Source organism: Aythya fuligula, chromosome Z (assembly GCF_009819795.1).
Source record: "Aythya fuligula isolate bAytFul2 chromosome Z, bAytFul2.pri, whole genome shotgun sequence".
Lineage (NCBI taxonomy): Eukaryota > Metazoa > Chordata > Aves > Anseriformes > Anatidae > Aythya > Aythya fuligula.
In genome coordinates, this window is record NC_045593.1 from 71290266 (window position 1) to 71315108 (window position 24843).

At 38.1% G+C, this 24843-nt stretch overlaps 1 protein-coding gene across 3 annotated transcripts in view; it reads left to right on the forward strand.

Annotated features, from left to right (window-relative positions):
* The window catches only part of LINGO2 (leucine rich repeat and Ig domain containing 2), a 558918-nt gene that overhangs the window by 183440 nt on the left and 350635 nt on the right, over positions 1–24843 (forward strand). The window lies entirely within an intron of this gene.

Genomic DNA, 24843 nt, shown 5'->3' on the forward strand with positions numbered 1-24843 from the left:
GCAGCCTCGCAAACACAGCAGCCAACTCTCTCAGCACATTTGGGTGCAGCATGTGGGCTTGTGGAGAGCTCAAAAGTAATCCCTTAATCAACCTCTCATAGTTATTCTCCTTATCCCTGAACCTTGTCCCTTGTCCCTTAAGCACAGCCCTGAGGCCTTGTGGATGAAGACTGTAGCAGCGATCATTCTCTGTCTAGCCTGATGGGGATGGCGCGCTCTTGCCCTTGCAGGATCATAGAATCACAGAGTCACAGTTTGGGTTGGAAGGGACCTTTAAAAGATCCTTTAGTTCCAACCTCCCTCCTGTCATGGGTAGGGACACCACCCAGCTAGCTCCATCCAGCTTGGCCTTAAACACTTCTCAGGGATGGGACTTCCACAGCTTGGCAGTTTCTTCCCATGCCTCATTGCCCTTATAGTGAAGAATTTCTTCCCCATGTCTAGTATAAACCTACTCTCTTTTAGTTTAAAACCATTACCCCTTGACCTGTCATTATACTTCCTGATTGAATCCCTCCCTATCTTTCCTGTGGAGCTCCTTTAAGTACTGGAAGGCTGCAAAAGTTCTTCACAGAGCCTTTTGTAGGCTAAACAAACCCCATCTCTCTCAGCCTGTCTTCACAAGAGAGGTACTCCAGCCCCCTGCCAATCTCTGTAGTTCTCCTCTGGACCTGCTCTAACAGGTCTCTGTCTTTCTTTTGCTGGGATCTCCAGAGCTGAATGCAGTACTCCAGGTGGTGCTTCATGAAGGGGTAGTAGAGAAAGAGAATCTCCTTCCTCAACTTACACTTCTGATGCAGCCTGAGATGTGGTTGACACATTGCAGGCTCATATTCACTTTTTCATCTACCCCAAAGATTTTGCCCTAAAGCTCTGCCAGCTCCCCAAGCTCCCTGACCTTTCAGAGTTTTTACCCTTGGGATTCTGCTTTGTCCCTGAGTAAGACAAAATCTGCTTACTTGAAGCCCCATGTCAGTGCTCTGCTACTGACCTCCCTCTCTTTCTCAGAGATCTTGCACTCTTCATTTCATGATCACTGCAATCTCAGCTGCTAGTGACTTTCATCTGGACAGTTCCTACTTGTTAATGGACAGTAGACCCAGTTGTGTGTCATGCTGGTTGGCCCACCCAGCACCTATACCAGGCAGTTATCCTCAAGCTCCTAGACAGCTTTTTTGTCCCACCATACTGCTCAAACAGGAGATGACAGGGTGGTAAAAACACCTAGGGACAACCAGTGTCAGTGACTGCAGAAACTTTCTCACGTTGTTGAACCTGAGGGGTTGGTCAGCTCCCACTTCCTGACATGTGGTGAGGTTGGTAACACTCTCCTCACCACAATGTCACTGCTGTCACTGCTCTTTCTTCTGAACCTGACTTCCAGCTCTCACCTGACTTCTTGTATGTCCCACAGAGGGGCCCTGTGTATCTACATTGTGCCATCACACTGAGAAACACTCCCTCTTCCCTGTCCATCTATACTTAAGGGTTTTTACCTGCCTTCTGCTCACCCCAGTCCAAGAACCAAGAACCAAGCTGTTCCACCACACTTTAGTCACTGCAGTTTTGTGGCTGCATGGCAAACTCTAGTTCCTCCTGCTTGTTTCCTCCTGCTTGTTTCCCTACTTGCAGTTGTGCACATACCATGGGCTGGGAGCCTTACCACTCTGTGATACTCATCCAGAAGTGTCTTTTGCTCCATTGCCCTGCACTCTTTGCTTTCCACCTCTTCTCTACAACCTCTTCACCAGGCTCAGTTGTCCTCTCCTGATTTTTTTTTTTTGATTCAAGATTTTCGTCACTGAGCTTTGATCTTTATACAAAAATGATACATTCCATATTAGCAACACCAAGGACAGATTTGGGTTTTACACAGTTTTCTCCATCTTACTGGGAGACCGCTGGAGAAGTTGTTCCCTTCCTGCAATATTGCTTATGGCTTCTGAAGTCATGATCACCATCACACTGAGAAACAGACAACAGCCTTGAGGGTCTCAACCTATCATTGCTATGTGAATTTCTGATAGGTTCTGTAGTTGGCTGTATTTCTAATCTCCTGTCTGGTAGTTTGTTTTCATAGTTTAACTTTATTTATTTATTTATTTATTATTTTACCTTTCTGCCAAAATAGAACATTTATACTTCCAAGTTCTTATACAGAATTTGTGTGAATAAGTTTAAGCTCATATGCATTGTCATAACAGTTTTATAATTTAAATTGTGGTCATTGCCATGACGTTCTCATTTTTTTTTCCATATATACAGTTATGCACAAAGCTTCCCTATATAGAAGCTCTCATGAACAGAATTAATGCTCAATTTGCAGCCAAGCTGGGGACTAAAGTATTATTACTAAATCTTTAATCCTGGAGACTCTAATAAGTGTGAATTTTAGAGTTTTCATTTTGAAGTGACATTTACAGAAGTCCAGTGTTGATTTTGTCACTAAAAAAAATTCCAATTTCTTGGGATGTCAGACTATTTGTTAGCTAAATCCCCAGCCTTAGTCAGAGAATGTCAATAGAAAACAATCTAGCCAACTAGCTGTCCCTACAAAATTGGCAGTTTCTGCATGCTTTTGTTTTAGATGAGACATTTCAGAAAATCTTGAACATTTCAGTCAGGTAGATATTAATATCTTCTGATTTTTGTGGAAGTTTGAGTTGTTTTACAGACAGTCCCAAACTTTAATTTCCTTCTGAATTTGATGTTACTTTGCAGTAAAGAGTTTGGAGGAAAGATTTCTGGCTTCCATTTTAGATTTTACTTGTAATTTCTTTAGTAAATTCAGGAAAGTTCTTTATTGTTAGATCACTGATGCTACAGATTATACTCAAAAAAATACTGAAATCAACTTCTGTAACTGCAGCTGAACAACTGCTACCAAGTGATAATTTTTTTATTTTTTTTTTTTTCCCAGCAAAGAATGGACTTCTGTGAGTTTACGTGTTTGAGCTCAACCTCCATACAGTCTCACTATCATGCAGGAACTTTCACTTATGTTCATGCGTGCTCATAGTAACATACAACATCTGTTTACAAGCTGTTCATGACCTGAAAATGCTAAGCAGTCATAAGATGAAATAAGAGGATGGTGTGTTTCTTGCCAATGTGAATATGATGAAGGCTCAATGCTGTAAGAGAGAAATGAAAATGTCTGAAGCTTCCTGCAGGGTTGTGGATTCTTTCACTATGTAAGCAGAGTAAGGTTTACAAAGTAGTTCAAATACAGTTCTGTTATCAATTGAAAAAAATAGCTAGAATTATTTCCAGTTCTAATAGCATGCTGCTCGTTGTCGATTGCTTCATGAATGCAGTAGGGTACTTCAGACAATAAATTGCTCCCACAATCTTTGCTATAAGTATTCCTTCAGGTATCCTGCACTCAAACACATTTTTATGGCCCCATAGATGACATGATATATTTCTGTTACTTGGCTGGATGAATCCAGCAGCTCCATGAATCATGCTCCCCATGTGAATTATGAATTGAGAACTTGCCTTCTGCAGTATTTGCTGAAAAGGGCAGTCATTCCTGTTGATAATGATTCCTGTGTGCCAGTAGAAATCTGCAGAAAGTGAATGCAGATAGTATAAAAACAATGGGTATTTTAAAAAAGGACTGAATAATAATTTGAATAACTGAATATTTTTAGACTTTGCTCCGTGCTTCTCTGTGGAATGAGAGGTTATTTATTTATTTAATCTCAGAAGAATGGTGAGGAACCATTTATGTAATGTCTGGCAGTGTTGTAACTGCTAATGCTATTATTTTTCATTACTGTGTTTGACAGGTTAGCCAAGTTCTTGAAAATAAATTTAGTTCTTCTTTTGTACAAGCTGTTGTAAACTATGATACGGTCATCTTTTTCTGTGCCTTCCTTTCTATTCTTTTGCACTAGATATATCCAGGTATATCCAGGTGCCCTAGAGTATTTACATGAAAAATTATTCCCATGGTAAGCATGTAGTGTGATAGAATGTTGGTGCAGTTCCATGAAATGGGGTAAGTCAGGTTAATAACCCAGAGCTGCAGAAAGGGGCAGTCCCCTTCCCAAGGTTCTCCCACCTTACTCCTACCTTTCACAATCTACCTTCTCAGGTGCTTACATTGTGCATCTTCCAATTGGCTTATTTTTTTTTTTAATGGCTCTGCTAGTCATTAGACTCCTCCCTAACCTGACAGTGTCCTGACCCACTCGAACTGTCCCAGCTGGACCACTGAGCTGAGTTTATTCATCAGAGATATTAACAGGGTCTACAGGTGGAAGAAGGCTGGTGACAGGGTCATACAGCCAGGACTGCTGGGGAGCAAGAAAGAAAGAAAAGGGAAGAAGTGGAAAGTGAGCCTGTCCCTTACAAGTAGCTGTGGTCTGGTGACCAGCTGCTGGTCAGCTCTGTGTGTTAGCTGGTATGTGCTTGGAGACAACCAGCTGCACCAAGGACGTTGCTATTCCAGCTGAGAGGTCATTAAAAGAGGTCATAAGCAAAAACTTATCTTGAAACAGGCAAATCATTATTTTAATTTACATCGTGCCAGAACCTACCACTTATGTTTTGACCAAGTAATATATCAGACAGACTTTAATGCCACGATGTGCATTCTCTGTGTCAAACATCAGACAAAATTTCCAATGCTCCTCATGTTCATTTCATGCCAGAGTGAATTGAGATTATATATCCTCCTTCAAAATGATCATGCAATGAGGACTGAAGCAAAATAATTAGTCTTTGTATCTCAGTCAAGCTAGGTTCACCAGAGTCTTGGTGGATTAGCAGGAGACAGTGGTTGGAAAAGACATGTTTTTCAGATGCTGTAATAAATATTTAGGTCTGACAGCAAGTTGCCTTTACTTGCCTTGTAGATAATTCTTTCTGAGGGGAGAACTGAAATCTGAGTTTGTCTCATTTCTTCTGTTTTGCTGGTGGTTCTTCTGTGCATTGTTCCTTATTTCTCTCTATGACCTCTTTGTTCATGCTGTTTTGAAAAGTGAGGAGACACCATGGTTCTGCTTTGTGTTCCACAGAGAATATAAAGGAACACTATATTTTCCTTCTGTTGTAAACACCTTTTCTTACTTGAAATAACCACCTTTCATTCTCATTATTTATAGTCCATGGTAAATGCATAAAGCACTTCATAGAACACATAAGGCAAAGTCTCTGCACTTCAAAGAGCACTATTCTATCTCAAGCAAGTTAGAGAAAATAAATGAAAATATTGTTAGTAGTCCAAGATCCTAATCCTACGGTACTAAGATTAGAGTGAACCTTGTCATTAATTTAAAAAAGCCAAAAATTAGCTCCTAAAGAGTTCTCAGGATAAACCTCAGAAGAGAAGTAGTAAAGTAAGTTTTGCTTCTTGTGGTTATTTTAGGAACTATGTAACAGGATTACTTGACAGCTAAAATAAATTATGGATGTTTGAATTTTGACAGACTAGCCTGGACTTCACAAATCATATTTCAGGTCCCAACTTGATCAAAAGTAGACTGTATGGCTTCAGGTGGATTAAAGTCTGCAGCCAAACCTTTAAAAGGAAATTGATACCTCGCTTCTGCTAGGCACAACTTCTCAGTAGGTCTGTGAATCAGTCCTGAGTGCTGATTTTTATTCACATTTTACTACCTTAATTTTTCTAAAATACCTTGTAAAGTTGGAATGTGTATAATTAGTTAGAGTTCCTAAGAATTCAAACAGAGATTAGAGAAGATTTTTGTAGTACTACAAATGGAGGATATTTTGATATGTATATATGGAATCAAAGAAATTAAATCTTTTTTGAACAGATTTTGTACCAGTATATCTGTACTGAAGATAACTGAATTAATCTAAGATAGAGCAAGGAAGGTGGCTGAGCTGAAGAAACCTAGGGACCTTGGAGCCCTGAGCAACATGGTCCAACCCCATGGCTGAGCCTGCCCTAGGCAAGGTGTTAGACTGGAGACCTTAAGTGGTCCCTTTGATCCTGTGATATTTCAATGGGGAAAAGAAATATAAAAATCTAGCAGTAATTATTCACAGTCTGAGATGATTAAATCTGGCTGGACATTAAGGCCTGATTTAGGTGCAGCTTACCTAGCAGTATGAGTGCTGCCTGTTGGCTACTCATTTTGCTGACAACCTTTTTCCTCACTGCTCCTTTTAACCATGTTTTGAATTTCTTCAGTACCACACCTAATCGACAGGGCGTTTGCGTTCTTCCACACTTTTCACTGTACTGTTCAGTATACTTCACTTCACATCATGCCTCTCTTTCAGAGCCACTGTAGGTTATTGTTACAGCTCTACTAACAGGTTTATTTATTATTATTATTTTTTTCATCATGCTTCTTGTAATAATATGTATGATGCTAAAAATAAGACATGGTTTTTGAACTTATATCAGACCATTAAGTAGGTTTTCTGATTTTACACTTTGCAGAAAGCCTTAAGACGTGTTCATTTCTTTCCATCCCAGGTTTTGGACCCTAATGCTGGGAGATGTTGGCTTATTGCTAATGCTTACCCCAGGCTCACCGACACAGATAGCTGACTCACTTCTGTGTAAGAAGTTTCACACCTCTCATGCTTTTTAATTGCTATGAAGCTCTTTTTAGCAAAGATTCCTTCCAAACATTATTGCACAAAAGAACTTCCACTGGTCATCTTTATTCTTCTGCCTTTGTTCTGTTGGATGTAAGGAGGCTTCCTGTTCTTGGTTGAGTTTCTCTCTCCTTCAGACAGATAGAGAAACTGAGAAGGATACTTGGGGGGTTGCTTTCTGTTTTGGCCTCTCTAAGTGGCCTCTACATCTGGCTTAAATTTCTAGATTATATTCTTAAATCTTCAGCAATGAAATGCCCACCTGGCAGATTCAAATGGCACAAATTGCTGTAAAGGAATTGTGAGTAGGAATTTGCAAATCTCATCACTCTTTATACACAAAGAAACATCTTACATTTTCCATACATTTTAGAATACCCCAAGACAAGTATATTCTCTATGTAAGCTAACTCCAGCATTTGTTAAAAACATCTATTTTGTGATCCAAAATCAGTTTAGTACATAGTAATCATTTTTGATATTTACACATTTTGTAGAAAATATTTCAACTGTTCAGATGCCAAAGCAACTTGTTTAAAAAAATAATAATTAAAAAAAAAAAAAAAAAAGAAAGAAAAGGAAGTAGAGTCTCTGAGTTCTTTTTGCAAGCAGTCAGAACTTAGCCTTTTTTTTTTTTTTTTTTTTTTTTTTTTTTTTCCCTTCACATTAAAATGTTTTCAGCAGAGTTTCTTTATTTTGGCATATTGTGGGCTTTCAAGCATAATTGGAATTCTGCACAGAGTCGTAGTTCTGATTTGCATGTCCTGTTAGAGACACTATTCAACTGTAAATTAATTATGGAAAATAATGGAACTCTATAATTAAGATTTGGCAAAAGTCAGTAAGTCTCTGCTTTATTGTATTTTATACTTTTTTCAATGTTAAATGAATATGCTTTCATATTTTTATGTGCCTAAATCCGAGTCATTCATATATTTCTAAATAAGCTACTGAAATGTCTAGTTACATTTGTCTCTGAAAAGTATAACCTTGACTGGAAAGTTAGTCATTCTTTCCAGTTGATAGGAATCAGCAACAGAACAGCAAGAGCATTGCTTGTTATGGTTTATTAGCAATGGAGAGATACTCTTAACAGTGTCAGTCACTGAATCTCAGTTCATTTCTGGTTCTCCTAGGCAATACGGGGAAGACTATTTCATTTTGTAGCCTTTGCTATCAAGCAAAATTATACCACAAAGGGAATGCCTATGGTTTACCCAAATCATTTGAATTTGATAAAATTATATTTATTTGTCATAGGGAAGACAACATATAATGATATTTTGAAAAATTAATGTTCAGTGTGTTTTAAACACTGTTAGACATCTGAGTTACACTCACAGTAATATTAGCTTCTTAGATCCAGAGATTAAAAACAAAAACGAAAAAAAGAGCAAACAAACAAACAAACAAACAAACAGCAGCAACATAAAAACACTTATTTTTACTTATACAAACATTAAGCAGATGGTTTGCCTTCTACTCTGTGATGGATTGTTTTTTCCTGATTTTGTCATGGTGCTGTAACAAAGAATACTGCATGCACAGCTCATACATGTTTCATCCTGCATTTTCACACTCTACAAGAAGTGACATTTATGCATATATTATATGAATAAAATAGTGTTCTTAATATAATACTCTTCTTAGTTATGCAGTTAGTTTCAGAAACATAACTGCATTATAACAACTGTCCTTTACCCAGATTTTTTTTTGGAGGTAAAGCAATCAAAAATATTGGTTGTATAGAAATACACTAGAAACTACTTATTTATTTGTATAAAAGAATACCAGTTAACAGTGTTTTACTTGAATTTTTGTTTCTGTGTCAAATTGATCATGGATATTAAAAGTGATCAGTCTTTTATCATCTTTGCATGGGCTCAAATTTTGTCCCTCGGGATCCAGATATGAGATGTGGAGAATACCAACCCTGTTCCTTTCAGAACTTTACAAGTATCCAAGAAGCTTCAATGCATCTTTGCAAGCAAAAGAGGCAGAACGTATGTTAGCTTTGCAAAATGTCTTGGCCATGTAAATAGCCATAATAAGTAATCTCTTACAGCTGCATGTTTTGTTACAACAATCTAACTAAAGTACTTAATATATTTTAAGGGAGTCACTACATTTCTATATCCTGTCAGCAACCACCAAACTCTTCTTTAAACAGTGTTTTTGTTTGTTTGTTTGTTTGTTTGTTTTTTTCCAATCTGTTCTTATACATTCATAATATTCAGGCTCTTTGAAAACAAAGACCTTGTTTACAGAATCACAGAATCACAGAATTTCTAGATTGGAAGAGACCTCAAGATCATCGAGTCCAACCTCTGACCTAACGCTAACAGCCCTCCACTAAACCATATCCCTAAGCTCTACATCTAAACGTCTTTTGAAGACTTCCAGGGATGGTGATTCCACCACTTCCCTGGGCAGCCTGTTCCAGTGCCTCACAACCCTTTCAGTGAAGAAGTTCTTCCTAACATCTAACCTAAAACTCCCCTGGCTCAACTTAAGCCCATTCCCCCTCGTCCTGTCACCAGGCACGTGGGAGAACAGGCCAACCCCCACCTCGCTACAGCCTCCCTTGAGGTACCTAAAAAGAGCGATAAGGTCACCCCTGAGCCTCCTCTTCTCCAGGCTGAACAAGCCCAGCTCCCTCAGCCGCTCCTCGTAGGACTTGTTCTCCAGGCCCCTCACCAGCTTCGTCGCCCTTCTCTGCACCCGCTCAAGCACCTCCATGTTCTTCTTGTAGCGAGGGGCCCAAAACTGAACACAGTACTCGAGGTGCGGCCTCACCAGAGCTGAGTACAGGGGGATGATCACCTCCCTAGCCCTGCTGGTCACGCTGTTCCTGATACAAGCCAGGATGCCGTTGGCCTTCTTGGCCACCTGAGCACACTGCTGGCTCATATTCAGCCGACTATCCACCATCACTCCCAGGTCCTTCTCTGCCTGGCAGCTTTCCAACCATTCCTCTCCCAGCCTGTAGCTGTGCTTGGGGTTATTGCGCCCCAGGTGCAGGACCCGGCACTTGGCCTTGTTAAACTTCATGCAGTTGACCTCAGCCCATCGGTGCAGCCTATCCAGATCCTCCTGCAGAGCTTTCCTACCCTCAAGCAGATCGACACACGCACCTAACTTGGTGTCATCTGCGAACTTACTGAGGGTGCACTCGATGCCCTCGTCCAGATCATCGATGAAGATATTAAAGAGGACCGGCCCCAGCACCGAGCCCTGGGGGACTCCACTAGTGACTGGCCTCCAACTGGACTTGGCTCCATTCACCACGACTCTTTGGGCCCGGCTATCCAGCCAGTTTCTAACCCAACGAAGCGTGCGCCAGTCCAAGCCAACATACCCATTCCCATACCCATTCCTCATACACCATACACATACCCATTCCTCCTGTGGTTATTTTTCTGTAGCATGGTTTCTCTAAAATATCATCTGGTTTACTTACTTCCTTTTATACAAAAGAAATAAAATGCCTAAATTCAAAGCTAGCATTAACTTACTATCTGCTATATCTTCCATTAAAATGCCTTATTCTGAGCGTAGCTGTTCATGCTGTTATTTCAGACTAGACTTCACCCTGCTGATGGTTCAATTCAATGGAAGCAAGTGTTCACATAGTTTGAAAACAACCTTAGCAAAGTTAAACAGCATAAAGAATGTGGTGTGTACAGATCAAGGAAGCAATATCACCTAAGGGGAAGAGTTCTTAATTTAAGGCTACCCAGTAGTCTGTAACTACTCCCCAGGGCGATCATGAGGTGCTAAATTCAGACTATTAGCATTGGTATTTATGGACTGCCATGTAATTTCTCAATGATACTAAGTGATTAAAACTTATTTTTGGTACATACTAAAGTTTATTCAGTGTGTCAGAATAGTTTATCTCTGTAATTCTACTCACAGTTTATTTCCTTTGAAATCTGTGATGCATTTGGAGGCATATTTTGAGCATTTTACACTTGTGACTCAACATACCAGATTGTATAAGAAATAATTTACATTTTCATCTGAACACATACCTTTGCCAATAAACATAGTCAAAAATTAATTGTGGTATATAGATTTCTTCCTTCATAAATTCTAAATTCTATAGCTGCTGTTATTCTTCAGCAATTGAAGTAATTCTGTGCCTATTTCTGGGGGAAGGGAAGAGGGATCCTGTCTTTTCTCCTACATCTAAAGTTTCTATACTAAATTCTTTCTGATAGAGAGAAGGAAAAGGGTTTGAAGCTGTGGAGCACAGATAGGCAGAAGACAAGTATTTCAGAGGTTATATGTCCTGGTTGTCAAGTCTGAGTTTCACAGACTTAAATTCTCCCAGAACCTTATTAACTTTTAGCTCTCAATAAATGTGGATCTTTACAACACTTTTTTTTTTTTTTTCTTTCTCTTCTTAAGAAAAAATGTTGGTTTTCTTATATCTCTTAAATAATATTAATAATAAAAAATCAGTGTCAAACTTCACAAAACTCTTCTGGAAAATATTCTCTCCTATTGCCTCAGAGGAGAAAAGAGAAAAGATGAAATGTCTTCTCTATGCATTTACTGACAAGTCATCTTTATTTATATCACAGAGAATTTTCTCCTCTTTTCACTAAACCAAATTTTTCTGGAGATAGAAATGTTTTGTTGAGTACCAGATTCTAGTAAAAAGAATGAATGTAGTATTCCAAGTGATAGATTGCTAATATGTGTGTTTATTTATTTATTTATTTATTAAATAGATTCAATATTTTATATAATATAGATTATTAAAGATTATTAAATATTTAATTTCAGTCACTTCATTTGGAGTTAGAACATTTTCATTCACTGAATAGAAATGATAGTGATTTTTTTGGGACTTATTTATGTGGTAGTTTATATTTCCCACTACAAGTGCAGTGCTGGATAAGGGAAGCAGATCCAGTTCTGATTCTGTTGTGTTCCAGAAGTGAAAAGGCTGTTCTTTGGAATAGGACTTGCCTCTGTGTAAATTGTTTTCACTGGAGGAATTAAATGGTTCTGAGCAGCTGATGGAGGATGTTTTTCCCATTGTCAAATGTTTTTCACATTTAAAAGTATGTCAGACAGGATCAATACAACACTAAGAACCCAGTGCAATGTTTCGGGAAAAGAAGAAAATATATATTATTTAATTTACAACTGTTAGGTGATACTGATGACCTGAAAGAAAACATACTAATTTGGCAAAAATTACATCTTTTTGTTTGGATTGCATATACTGAAACAACAAAAGACTTATAAAATTTCCTGTTAGAGTCTTTGGAACATATATTCTTCAACAACAACAACAACAAATCAAACAAATAAAAAAAAAAAAAGGAAGAAAAAAAAAAAAAAGAGAGAAGCCATGTATGAGAATTTTCTTCAGCTGAAATAATGAAAAATCACCTTGAGTTACAGCAAAGTTCATTCAGTTTCTCCTAGTTGCTGACACATTTGGGTAGAACTTTCATCTGCTTCCAAATCCCTTTTTAATATGTCATGCTGATCTTCTGCTTTGCCATTTTTTCATTAAAAACTGGAAGAAAGTAGACAGTTTAAGAGTTGCAAAATTCAGACTATATATGACAACAACCAGTTCTCAAATGATCGTTAGAGGCATATGAGAGTATCATTTTCACAGTATGACAAGATCTATAACATGCAAACCTTCCCTGTACCAGTCAGTGTCATTAAAACTCTGTAGAGCTGTCTCAGACTGTGAGCTAAACTTCAGAGCCTTTAATACATTCTTTCCAAGGTCAAGGAGAAAACTTGTAGATTTGGTGTACTAATTGTGTTTCCTCAGGGCTTGAAAACTGTAGGCTTTTCCAGATTTGTTCCATGAATCTATTTCATTTATAAGTTCAAAGGAGACTATAATTGCTGAGGACTTGCTGAAAACCAGATGAAAAAGTTCTCAAGCAGATAATCCCTAATGTTCTCATATTAGTATTAAAAAAGACTGGATAAAAATTCTCAGATTAGCATTGAATAGAAACTTCAGCATCCTGAGTACCTGAGTTCAGTAGAATTAGACTTGTGTGCATATTTAAGCATCCCCAGGAATCAGAGCTAGAGTGTATGCCTAAATAAAGCAAGAGAAAAGTTTAAGCCATTCTTCCCAACCTCAATCAGATATCAAGATTACAGGACCTCCTAAGAAATCTCTTGGACTGTTTATTAACTGGTTAACATTTGAAGAAAATTAATACCCACAGAAAAGCTCACTGCATTGTTTTCATCATGTGATCATAGTAATTTTTCCATTATTAACAGTACTGTTTTTCTTCCTGTTTCATCGTTGTGGTTTTTTTTTGTTGTTTGTTTGTTTTTGTTGTTGTTTTGTTTTGTTTTGTTTTGTTTTTGTTCTTGTTTTTTGTTTTTGTTTTTGTTTTGTTTTTGCCTTTTGCAATGTGTATCTCTTTCTTCAATCTGGAGTCTTCTCAGTTAAATGTTGCCTTAGACATGTGACAGTAGCTTTGATAACTGCACTTGCCTTTAATGCATGGTACATCCTGCCTTGTGTTCCCTAATAATACCAGCACCAGTGAAAAAACTCCACTGAAAGATCTATGACAATTTACACAATGGAAAGAATGTGAATTTCAATTAATACTTGTTTCATATGTCTACAGGGCTAAATACCATATAAAGCAATTTGTCCCTACTTTTCCAATATAGTTAGTTAGGATATTTGCTGTGCTTATAAATAAACAAAAGAAATAAATCCATGCTATGATCACATTTTCAGGTTCACGGTGATTCATGCTGATTTATATTAAAGGTAATGGATATGAGCTGAAGTCACTGCTTAGATGAACAAAATAAACCTGTGACAGTCTCTTGCAGTAATGTATGTTTGCACCATAACCATCAGGGAATTTGCAGGAGCTGTGTAAATGCTGTAGGGATAGGAATGGGGTCTGCATTTCCTACATGGACTCTCCTAATACCGTGCCTGGAGCACTGGTGGGTAGCAGGGGTTCCAGAGGAATCAGCTCAAGCCCAGTTTACCATCAGTAAGTCCATGAACTCCAAAGTGACTCTGTCTGAAGTCTTTTTCCTCCCTGCACCACGATTCCCATGATTCATTTTTCCAGAGATTGCTTTTGCTGGAAGTTTTTGAGTGCAAGAAAAAACTGGCTATCTTGTCCCCCCAAATTCAGTTAACTCCTCAGATAATGTTTTGCTGCTGCGTTTGCCCTCTGGTACATTAAGTACTTCCATAGTGCAAAGTGAAAAAAATCAGCCTACATTATTCCACTGTACTGGGTCTGGCTGGGATGAGAGAGTGGTTGTGGTGTTTAGCTGCCTAGCATGGTAAAACCACCACATCTACGTGCTTCACTCTGCAAAGAAATACTTTCCTGTGGCAAAGGACATGAAAAAGTGAAATATGAGCCCACCAGTTGGTGGAGGTTCTTCTCTATGATCTTCTGTGGGTTCCAAATTTCACGACAGGTATGTATTCAAAACCCTGTGAAAAAAAACTTCAGCTGTTTATAAATTTATAAATTTATGTTTATGAATTTATGTAAAAATTGTGGGGGAAGAGTTTATGATCTGCATTGTACATATTTGTAGCACGAAATTTTAACCTGTACATAGATGAGAGGAAGGTTTTGTAAAAGCCTCTCAGGAATATGAGTTCAATTTTGGGTGGCAGATACAGTCCATTCTCAGAAGTAATATGCTTTAAATAGCCTCTGTATATTCTCTGAATATCTGAATCAGAGAACAATAATTGGAAAAATAAATCACCAGTCCAGATGTTATCAATGACATTTGGTAAAAGTTTTTGATATTCTGGGAGTATTTATCATCTGAATTAAAGCATAGTAGATTTTATCCAAACTCTCAGCTCACAATCTGGGTAATATCTCAAATACCATTCAGGCAGAAAACACTTGTAATTCATAGTATGTTAGCTCTTAAAATAATGTTATTCCTATATTGACATACTAAACTCAAACTATACACGCTATATTCACAAACACAGACTAGTTTAAGTGTATATTTTATCTTTCTGTTTCATATGCCCAGATGGTAATCTGTTTGCTTTGGGGTGAATTCATGAAATGAAGCGTCTGGAGTTTAGAGTGTTTTGATTTGCTTGACTAGCTGCACCAACCTCTTGACTGTGAAACAAAATATTTGCTGCTAGAGCTCTTACCCTGAAACTAATGTTGCCAAAGGGTAAGAAAAGCATAAATGTATTGGTACTCTCTTCCAGACTACTATTCTACTAAGATTACTTCAAACCTTGGGGGCAAGAGCTCAGTTCCCCAATCTGAAGACAAATGTCATGTGTTTTATAAACACAGCCTGCTAAAATGAATCAGGTCTGTACTTGAATCATCCATCATCTTAAAAGTGCAAGGTCAAATAACATTCTGCTTTAGTATAAGAACAGTAATATAAAGTTGATTTAGTTATAGTAACAGTTCTATATTCTGTTTTATATTGCTAAAAGATATCAATTACATTACATGTAGGTTACAGCTATAAAATGAAGTGCATCTTATGTATGCATGCTGCCTTATTTTATAAGTGTAACTTTTTTAATTCAGGCACATGCATGTATGACTATGGATAAGGAGAAATCCTGAGTGTGTAAGACAAAAGAGGAAATCTCAGAGACAACTCAAATTTCTTTGTTTCATAGTATGCCAGAGGAGTAGTAAGCAAAGCAAGAAGAATTAGTTCTTCTGTCATTGGTAATTCCCATGGATTTTAGCAGCACTTTGTGATATCATTAAGCCATACCAGTGGCTCTCAAATTGCTGTGTTTGTGTACCTCTGGCTAAAGTAAATAGCATCCATGGAATTATGACATGTATTTCATACTTTTCTCTGACATAGAGGAGATGCAGGTCCACTCTGAATAACAGGTAAAAGATTAAATATGCTTACCCATGCAGGCTAACAAACAGCAGCTTAACTGAAGGATTTGCCCTGACTTGCATTGACTACTGTAATTGGGCACAAGGCCTACTTTTAGGCATTGCTGAAATTACACATACTGTTTGTTTTTGTCATTAACTTGTCATTAAGATCTGAAAATAAGTTATGCCTGGTTTTGAATAGCAGGAAAGTAAATCATAGAATCATAGAATCATAGAATATCCTGAGTTGGAAGGGACACTTAAGGATCATCAAGTCCAACTCTTGACACCGCACAGGTCTACCCAAAATTCAGACCATGTGCCTAAGTTCACAGTCCAATCTCTTCTTAAATTCAGACAGGCTCGGTGCAGTGACCACTTCCCTGGGGAGCCTGTTCCAGTGTGCAACCACCTTCTCTGTGAAGAACCCCCTCCTGATGTCCAGCCTAAATTTCCCCTGCCTCAGCTTAACCCCGTTCCCGCGGGTCCTGTCACTAGTGTTAATGGAGAAAAGGTCTCCTGCCTCTCGACACCCCCTTACGAGGAAGTTGTAGACTGTGATGAGGTCTCCCCCTCAGCCTCCTCTTCTCCAGGCTGAACAGGCCCAGTGACCTCAGCCGTTCCTCGTACGTCTTCCCCTCCAGGCCTTTCACCATCTTCGTAGCCCTCCTCTGGACACTCTCCAACAGTTTCATGTCCTTTTTATACTGTGGTGCCCAGAACTGCACACAGTACTCGAGGTGAGGCCGCACCAGCGCAGAGTAGAGCGGGACAATCACCTCCCTTGACCTACTAGCGATGCCGTGCTTGATGCACCCCAGGACACGATTGGCCCTCCTGGCTGCCAGGGCACACTGCTGGCTCATATTCAACTTGCTGTCTACCACGACCCCCAGATCCCTCTCTTCTAGGCTGCTCTCCAGCGTCTCATCGCCCAGTCTGTACGTGCAGCCAGGGTTGCCCTGTCCCAGGTGCAGGACCCGGCACTTGCTCTTATTGAACTTCATGCGGTTGGTGATCGCCCAGCTCTCCAACCTATCCAGATCCCTCTGTAAGGCCTGTAAAATATTCATTTTTACACAAGAAATTAGCATTATGCCATGGAAAATAACATTGCTGTTGCAGATAATAGAGGCAGGCAAATTACAGAGGTGGAAGACACCTGAAGAACAAAGCCACTTTGTTCTTATAGGCAACTATAAGAAATACAAGAGTACTGAAGAAAACAAGAGGCTTATGCTCGGACAGATTAATGCTTGCTTAATTCTTGTTCTTGTAACTTCTCATCTCTGCTTGCCTCTGCAATCTAAGTGAAATGGGAAAGTTTCGTGAATAAAGGTCATATGCACTTTTTCTCATGACAAATCCTATTTGCTGACCTGAGGAGAAAAGATTATAAAATGGACTGTTGCAGTAATTTAATATTATATTATACAATCATATTGTTAATTCCTATTTTTTTCTGTCAATAGGTGATTTAATTGTATTAATTATCATGCAGCTAAATAAATCTGTCTCCCAGGACTAATGAAGCCTACAATTAATAGCAATGAGTGAATGTCAGATGTTACAAGTGGATATTGGGAATTTTAGATGTTCATATTTAGTTTGTCCAGTTCAATGTGACATGTTTATAATGTGCCCCTAAATTTTTGTTGTTGTTGTTGTTAATTATTATTATTTCTGAATGGTAGTGTTCAACTGGCCTTTAATATACTTTTGTCAAATGTTTGGTTCATAAAAGACTGTCCCTCTGATACCAATGATAAAAATATCTCATAAATAGAGATAGTCGACCTAATAATTTCAGCTATTATAATCACTCACTCACACAAGCCTTCAAAATTTTAAACAAAGTTAAATCAAGAGTGTTTTCCAGAAAACTGCTTAACCATTGGATATTTCAAAATTGTAAGAAAACCTATGGTGCTCTGGAGCCATGTGGAGCCATGTGGTGTTGCCACAGATTACCAGAAGTGATGTTGTTCTTTGCAAGAAATATTCAAAGTATTTGTTGATCATTAGGCAATTCTTAATAGCTATAACCTGCTCATATGCAACATGCCAAACAGTATTTCACCCACCATGCAAGGACAATTGGATGGGATGGGATGGGATAGGATGGGATGGGATAGATTGAGACTATATATATGTTGTTGAGGCATAAACACCACTGATGTCTGGTTTTCAAGATATACATCATTTGATTTTGGTAGAGGGCTGTAAACTTTGGCAGCATTTGAGCAGTATGTAGTATATACGATCTAACAATTGTATAGTCTTTATGGAAGTAATCTGTTGGTGGATAAATAACTGGTTAGTATAGAATAAACACTGAAAAGAAGAGAGACGGATGATGATTTCATTGGTTGTCACTTTTACATTTATCCTGGATTCCAGTATTTTCTCTGTTATCACTTTTGCTCTTGTTTCCTTGTTATTCTTATTTTGCACTTTGTGGCATATTGATACTATTGCAGAGTGACAATTATTGTGACTTTTATTGAAAAATGAGCAAATTTTTGAGAGTGATAAGAAGTAAGAGCTTTGGTGGGAATTTGTATCAATGTTACAAAGACATATGCCTCTACACATCACTTTTGTCTGTAGTAGTTCTTAAACATTAAACTTAGCATTCATTTTAACTGAAGGTTGTATGATGATGAAAAATGAAGAGAAAGATATAATTTAATTCTCTTTTCTCAGAATGCCTCAGTATCTGACTTTCAACAAAAGCATCAATGAATATGCTTGGGTCTTTTGCAGAGCCAGTGAAATAATACATACTTTGGCTTCAGAAATCCGAAATGTATTAGTTTCCAAAACTCACACATAATGGCTATCTGATTAAAAAGAAATTATAGGAAGTGAAGAACGTATAACTTTTGAGAACGTTTAAAAAGAGAAACTTGAACAAATAGTTTGAACATCCTCGTGGTTATAAACCTGAAAATACTGCCACAGCTGAGCTTTGGTCACTTGTGGTAACTGAAATAAACTAATGAGAGATGTATATACCAAGCTTATATGCAGTTTCTATTGTTAAAATGCTAGACATTACAGATACAACCATGGAAGATAGGTCTGATGGGTCACCAAGATCATATGACCCATCCTTCTCCTGCAGTAGTGATCTAGATATATAAAGGTAATTTCTGACATGTTTATCTGAGTTTAATAATGATAGAAATACTGGAGGTTCCACAGGTAGTCCACATAGTCAGTACATTTCAGTGCCAAACTATCCTTAGAATTAGGAAGATTTTTCCCCAGAGGAAGTTTAATTAATTAATTTATTTATTTATTATTCTTTTTTATTTTTTTTTTCAGCAATGTAAACTCACTAGTTCCAGTTGCATCCACTTTAATGTCTCTCCTTGTTTTGTTTTGCTTATTTTCCAGAATTTTCCTGTGCAGAGTCTGAAATGCTAAAATGCAATTACATGTATACAGAGCCCAGTGTGTCCCATAACTAAATAGGAAGCAGTAGACATTTGAGTCTGATGCCTCCTCTTAAAAATCTACATTTTCACTGTGTTACTGTGAAACTCCCTTAGATAAGGAGAATGGAATGCAGTCAGGAGAAGAATTATAGAATCATTTAGACTGGAAAAGATCTCTGAGATCATCAACTCCAACCATTAACTTAGCACTGACAAGTCTACTACTAAACCATGTCCCTAAGCACCATATTGATGCATCTTTTGAATACCTCCAAGGATGCATCTTTTGAATACCTTCAAGAAGTTGAATACCTCAACTACTTCCTTGGGCAACCTCTTCCAATGCCTCACAACCCTTTCAGCAAAGATTTTTTTCCTAATATCCAACCTGATGAACATGGTGCAACTTAAGGCCGTTTCCTCTTGTACTATTGCTTGTTGCTTGGGAGAAGAGACCAAACCCCACTCCACTACAGTCTCCTTCAAGGTAGAGTGCAATAAGGTCTCCCTTGAGCCTCCTTTTCTCTAGGCTAAACAACCCTAGCTCTCACAACCACTCCTCACAGACCATTTACCAGCTTCATTGCCCTTCTTTGGACACACTCCAGCACTTCAATGTGTTTCTTGTAATGAGGGGCCCAAGACTGAACACTGTATTCAAGGTGTGGCCTCACCAGAGCCTGTTGGCTGTGCTATTTCTGAAACAAGTCTGACAGGACAAGGGAAATGATTGTCCCCCTGTACTCAGCTCTGCAGAGCCCTCCTACCCTCAAGCAGATCAATACTTATTTGCTGTCATCTGCAAATTTACAGAGGGTGCACTTGATCCCCTCGTTCAGATCATTGATAAAGATATTAAAGAGAACTGTCCCCAGTACTGAACCTTCAGGGACACCACTTGTGACCAGCCTCCAACTGGATTTAACTCCATTCACCATAATTCTTTGGGCCCAGCCCTCAGCCAGTTTTTTACCCAGTGAACCATATGCCCATCCAAAGCCACAAGCAGCCAATTTCTCCAGAATGCTGTGGGAAAAGGTGTCAAAAGCTTTATTAAAGTCTCAGTAGACTACATCCACAGCCTTTCCCACAACCACTAATCAAATATCCCTTGTCATAGAAGGAGATCAGGCTCATCAAGCAGGACCTGCCTTTGATAAACTCCTGCTGACTGGGCCTGATCACCTGATTGTCCTGTATGTGCTACAAAATGACCTGCTTCCTAACCTGCAAGATGATCTGCTTCCTAACTTTCCACAGCACCAAAGTCAGACTGACAGGTCTGTAGTTCTCCAGGTCCTCCTTCTGACCTTACTAGTAGATATGTGTCACATTTGATAGCCTCCAATCAACTGAGACCTCCCCTGATAGCCAGGACTGATGATTAATGATGGAAAGTGGCTTGGTGACTGCTTCCACCAGCTCTTTCATTACTGTTGGGTGAAACCAATCTGTCCCTGTAGACTTCTGTACATCTAAGAGGTCACTAAATATTTCCTCTTGGATTATGAGGGCTTCATTTTTGCCCCCACCCCCCAAAGAACAACTGGTTTTACTGCTAAAGACTGAGGTTATGAACGCATTAAGTACCTAAGCCTTTTGATTGTGGTGATCTGGCACTACTAAGGGCAGTAAAGTGTTTTTTTTTTTTTTCTTTTTCTTTTTTTCTTTTTTTTGCAACATATTCTTAGAGTTGTCTGTAAATATTTGTATTTGCAAACCTCAGTGTGCAACAGATTTTCTTAAATGTATTTCTTTGATACCAAGTCTTTGAGATACACATTCGGAGAAAGTATTTGCATCCAGTAAGATTTACTTTTATGCTAGTTAGTTCATCTATGTTTTTTAAAAAATTGTTTCTGAGCTAAATATATATTCCAAACAACCTAACGCATCTGTTAAATAAATAAATAAATAAATGAATGAATAAATGACTTCACTAGGCTTATATGGGATTTTTATTTGATCAATTCTTTAATGCCTGACAAGAAACGTTCATTTTAAGTGCATGTTTTGAAATATGACAAACTTATGAAACAAACAACTGCTCTCCTCAATGAATCCTGCTTAATATCTCTTTGGAAATCTTTGAAAAAAAAAAAAAGTCTGATTTTATATGAAGGAAAACATGACTACTAGCCTTACAAAAATGTATTGCCAAAACTATTCATTATTTTATGCCTGAAACCCTGCCATAAATTATACATAAAACTAATTAACTATAGTGTCAAGATATAGATCTGAAGGATCTTCAGTGTTATTAATAAAATTTTGAAACCTTTTAAAAATCTGAAATGTTTATTATTTGACACTTAAAGCAGTAAGCTTTTTCTCCACATTTTAGCTCTGTGGCCTTCAATGTCTGCCATATCTTAGGCTATATAGAATACATAACTTACTTTTCTAATGCTCATGTTTATTTTGTGCTTTTAGGCCAAAACTATATTCATTAATTTCACGTGTCTGCTGTGTGTCTCAAAAAACAACAACAACAACAACAACAAAACACCAAAAAACAAACAAACAGACAAAAAAACAACTACTAAAATCTCTGTGATATATCCAAGCTGTCCCTGAGCTGTGCATTTCGGTGACTTCCTGTTTTTGACAGAAATTTAAATTTGAAGTGTTCCAGAGCTACCAAAGGTTGGTTGCCACACATGATTTTTCTGTAAAATTTGACTAAGCTCAGCACCTGGGCAAAATGTTCTGTGTTTTTCCTGCACAAATCATGAATGAAGTGAATCTTTTTGTTTGTTTTCAACTTTTCTTCCGATGAATTTTATATTGTTCTCACCAGTTCTTGTAGTGACTACTATCTGTGCCACTAATGATTTTAAATTGTGGTAACCACCCCCCTATCTGTCTCTCAAAACTTTTCAAATTTTTTCTCTATTCTATTCACAACAATTCATATCATTTTGGTTTGCTTTCTTGATTAGTAAGCTGATGTCCTCTCTGACCTGCTTTCTAAGTCTCCCAAATCTTAGTTCTGAGGGGTGATACTGTGATCAGAGTCCACTACTTTTTATTTACTGAGGCACATTTTTATTTATTTTTTTATTTATTTTTCATGTGTATCACTCAGCAACTCTGAATTTACTTACTTGATAAGTGTGCAGTTCTACAACTTCATCTTAGTACCACTCAGAGAGCAGCTTGGGACCAAGGACATCTCACTGTAAGATGAGACACTCGTGACACCCCACTGCAAGGGAAATCAATTTCTGTCTCAGATTTTAGGCAGTCACTTGTCTGTATGAGTATCTCTTCTCTTGTCCCAGAGAAACAGTTTCTCTACGATACTTTTGTGGCAGACCTGTTGAACGCTTGTTGCAATCTGTCAGGACAGTCTTTTAGTCTCCTACTGCCACCTGGGTTTTGTCTTCAGAAATAAAGCACTGTTGAGACCGAGATATTTTCACCATTTGGGAGTATGATTTTTTCTTCCATACACAAGATTTCTCCCACTGTTTTGGGTAGGTTGGGAATCTATATATTTAAATGCCCTTTGAAAGTTTGATATAATATAAAGCACAGTTAAATTCTCCCTGGCTTCCAAAGACTCAGGCTGATCTTTATTCTAAATCTGCTAAGTCTGCAACCAAAAGTAAAAGGAAATGCCTACAATATTTAAAACACTTCCCATTTGTTTCAGAGAAAGGAAAAAAAAAAAAGGTAATTAAACAAACATTTAGACATACTTTGCTTATTTTTATGTTTCTGTTGTTGTTCTATTTTTATTCTGTATTTAGTCTGAGAAGAACCCAAACTAACAAAAGGCAAGATTCAAAAATAGTTGCAATAGCCCTTAAGAAGGGAAAACCTGAAAAAACATATATCAAGTAAAGCTCCTCCCCTTCTCCCTTAAAATCACCAGATAAGTTAGCTTTGAACATACTGAAACCTACGCAGTAGTGAAAGCAAAGCTTGCTGTTTAGTTAATATAATAGTACATAATAAACACAGGAATTCAATACAGTGTAGAATGGCATAGTGAAATATATATTTAGACTGCTCTTCCCGTATGGTTTGAAAGAACTGCTGCTTCTGTGGGAGAGCACTATGAAAAGACTGCTGTTCTTAAAATGAAACAATAAAGTGGCCCAAAAATAATGATGTTAGATACTGCAGTGGTGGAACAACTTGTTTACCCTTTGTCTTCTACAAGTGTTTACTTAATCAGTATAACAGCACATGCATTGAATAACCAACTATATGCTCTTACCAAGCAGTGTGGTTCTGTTGTAAACTTTATCACAGAACAGCACTGAAATAGTGTTGCTTTTTCTGATTTGTCCTCATAATGGGGGCTCGAGTGGCAGCATCACTCATTAGGAAGTAGTAGACACCTCTGTCTGTCTTTCATAATCAAGAATTGGCAGGAGCATGTAGAGAAACTGAAGTGAATTGACTGTGGCTGGCTGACAGACCTCACCCAGACAGTCTCTCACTCCTCAACAGGACACTGGTAGAAAATAAGACCTAAAAAAGCTTGAGGGTTGGAATAAGGACAGGGTGCGCCTTTACCAGTTACCATCATGGACAAAACAGACTTGGGGAAGATTCTTTTTATTTATTGGCAGTTAAAAATATAGTAGGATGATAAGAAGGAAAACAAACAAACAAACAAACAAACAAAAACCACTACAAACATCTTCCCCCAACCCTTTCTTCCTATGCTTAACGTCACTCCTTCATTCCTATCTCCTCTGTTTCCTGCCCCAACCCTTAGCAGTGTGGAGTGATGAGGAATGGTGGTGTTTACAATTCCTAACACTTCAAGTCTGTCACTCCTTCTTAACACTTTTTTGCCCTGATCCACCAGGGGCCTCTCCACAGGCCACACGGGAACTTGTGCTGCATGTCTGGAGCACCTCCTGCCCTCCTGCTGTACTGCCTGTGGGGGCTGCAGGGCTGGCTCTCACCCCTCTCTCCCAGCTGCTGTTGTCCAGCATTTTTTCCCTTCCTTAACTCTGCTGCCCCAGAGGCCCACCTAGCATCGCTCATAGCTCAGCTCTGGTCAGTGGCGGGTCCCTTTTGGAGCAGCTGGAGCTGGCTCTGCTCTGACACAGAGCAGCTCCTGGGCCCTGCTCACAGAGGCCACCCCTGCAGTCCCTTTGCTACCAAACACTTCCGCGTAAAACAAAGATATGGAGTTCTAGACTACTTGCAGTGCTGGCAGGTTTTTGCTGCATTCCAAGTCTTCTTCTGCAAATTTTGTAACTTCCTTATGTTACAGATTCCCTCAACAAATCATTTTTTGACCCATTATCTTATCCGTGATCAACCATATAATATAGTATAAAATGATTGAGTTAATTCACCTATTTGTGTACCTCAGAATAAGAATAAGAATTAGGTACAATATTATGTTTCATCATGAAATATGTATTTACTTAAAATACCTGGCCTTTCCTATAATTACAGTTTAATGTTTAAAGAATATCTTAAGAATATTTAAAATATTTAAATACTTAAAATACTTAGATAATTAGATGCTTAGATAATACTATTTAAATATTTAAAATACTTAAAATATTTTAAGTATATTTGTTTCTTTCTTTTTATATCTCATTATTTCACTTCTCTAATCAATCTTTCCCAGATCATACTGTATTTTATGAAGAGGTGCAGAGTCTTTTTCAGGCAATTTGAAAGGTCTCATAAAGATCATTTCTGCACAGCGGGATCCAAAGCATTTTGTTCTTTTGGTTGCTTTCTGAAAGTCATAGGTGGTCATGTTGATCAGAACAGCCCATGTCATTTATTTCAGAATAATTTTCAGAAATAGCACAGTCCTTCATAGTCTTTTTTGTCAGTGTAGTTTGGATTATTGTCTAATCTATAGTTCTTTTGCTCTGCCAGGACTTATTCTGGTCCTGGCAAACATACAAGAACTTTTCTTACCTTTTCTTACCTTTGCT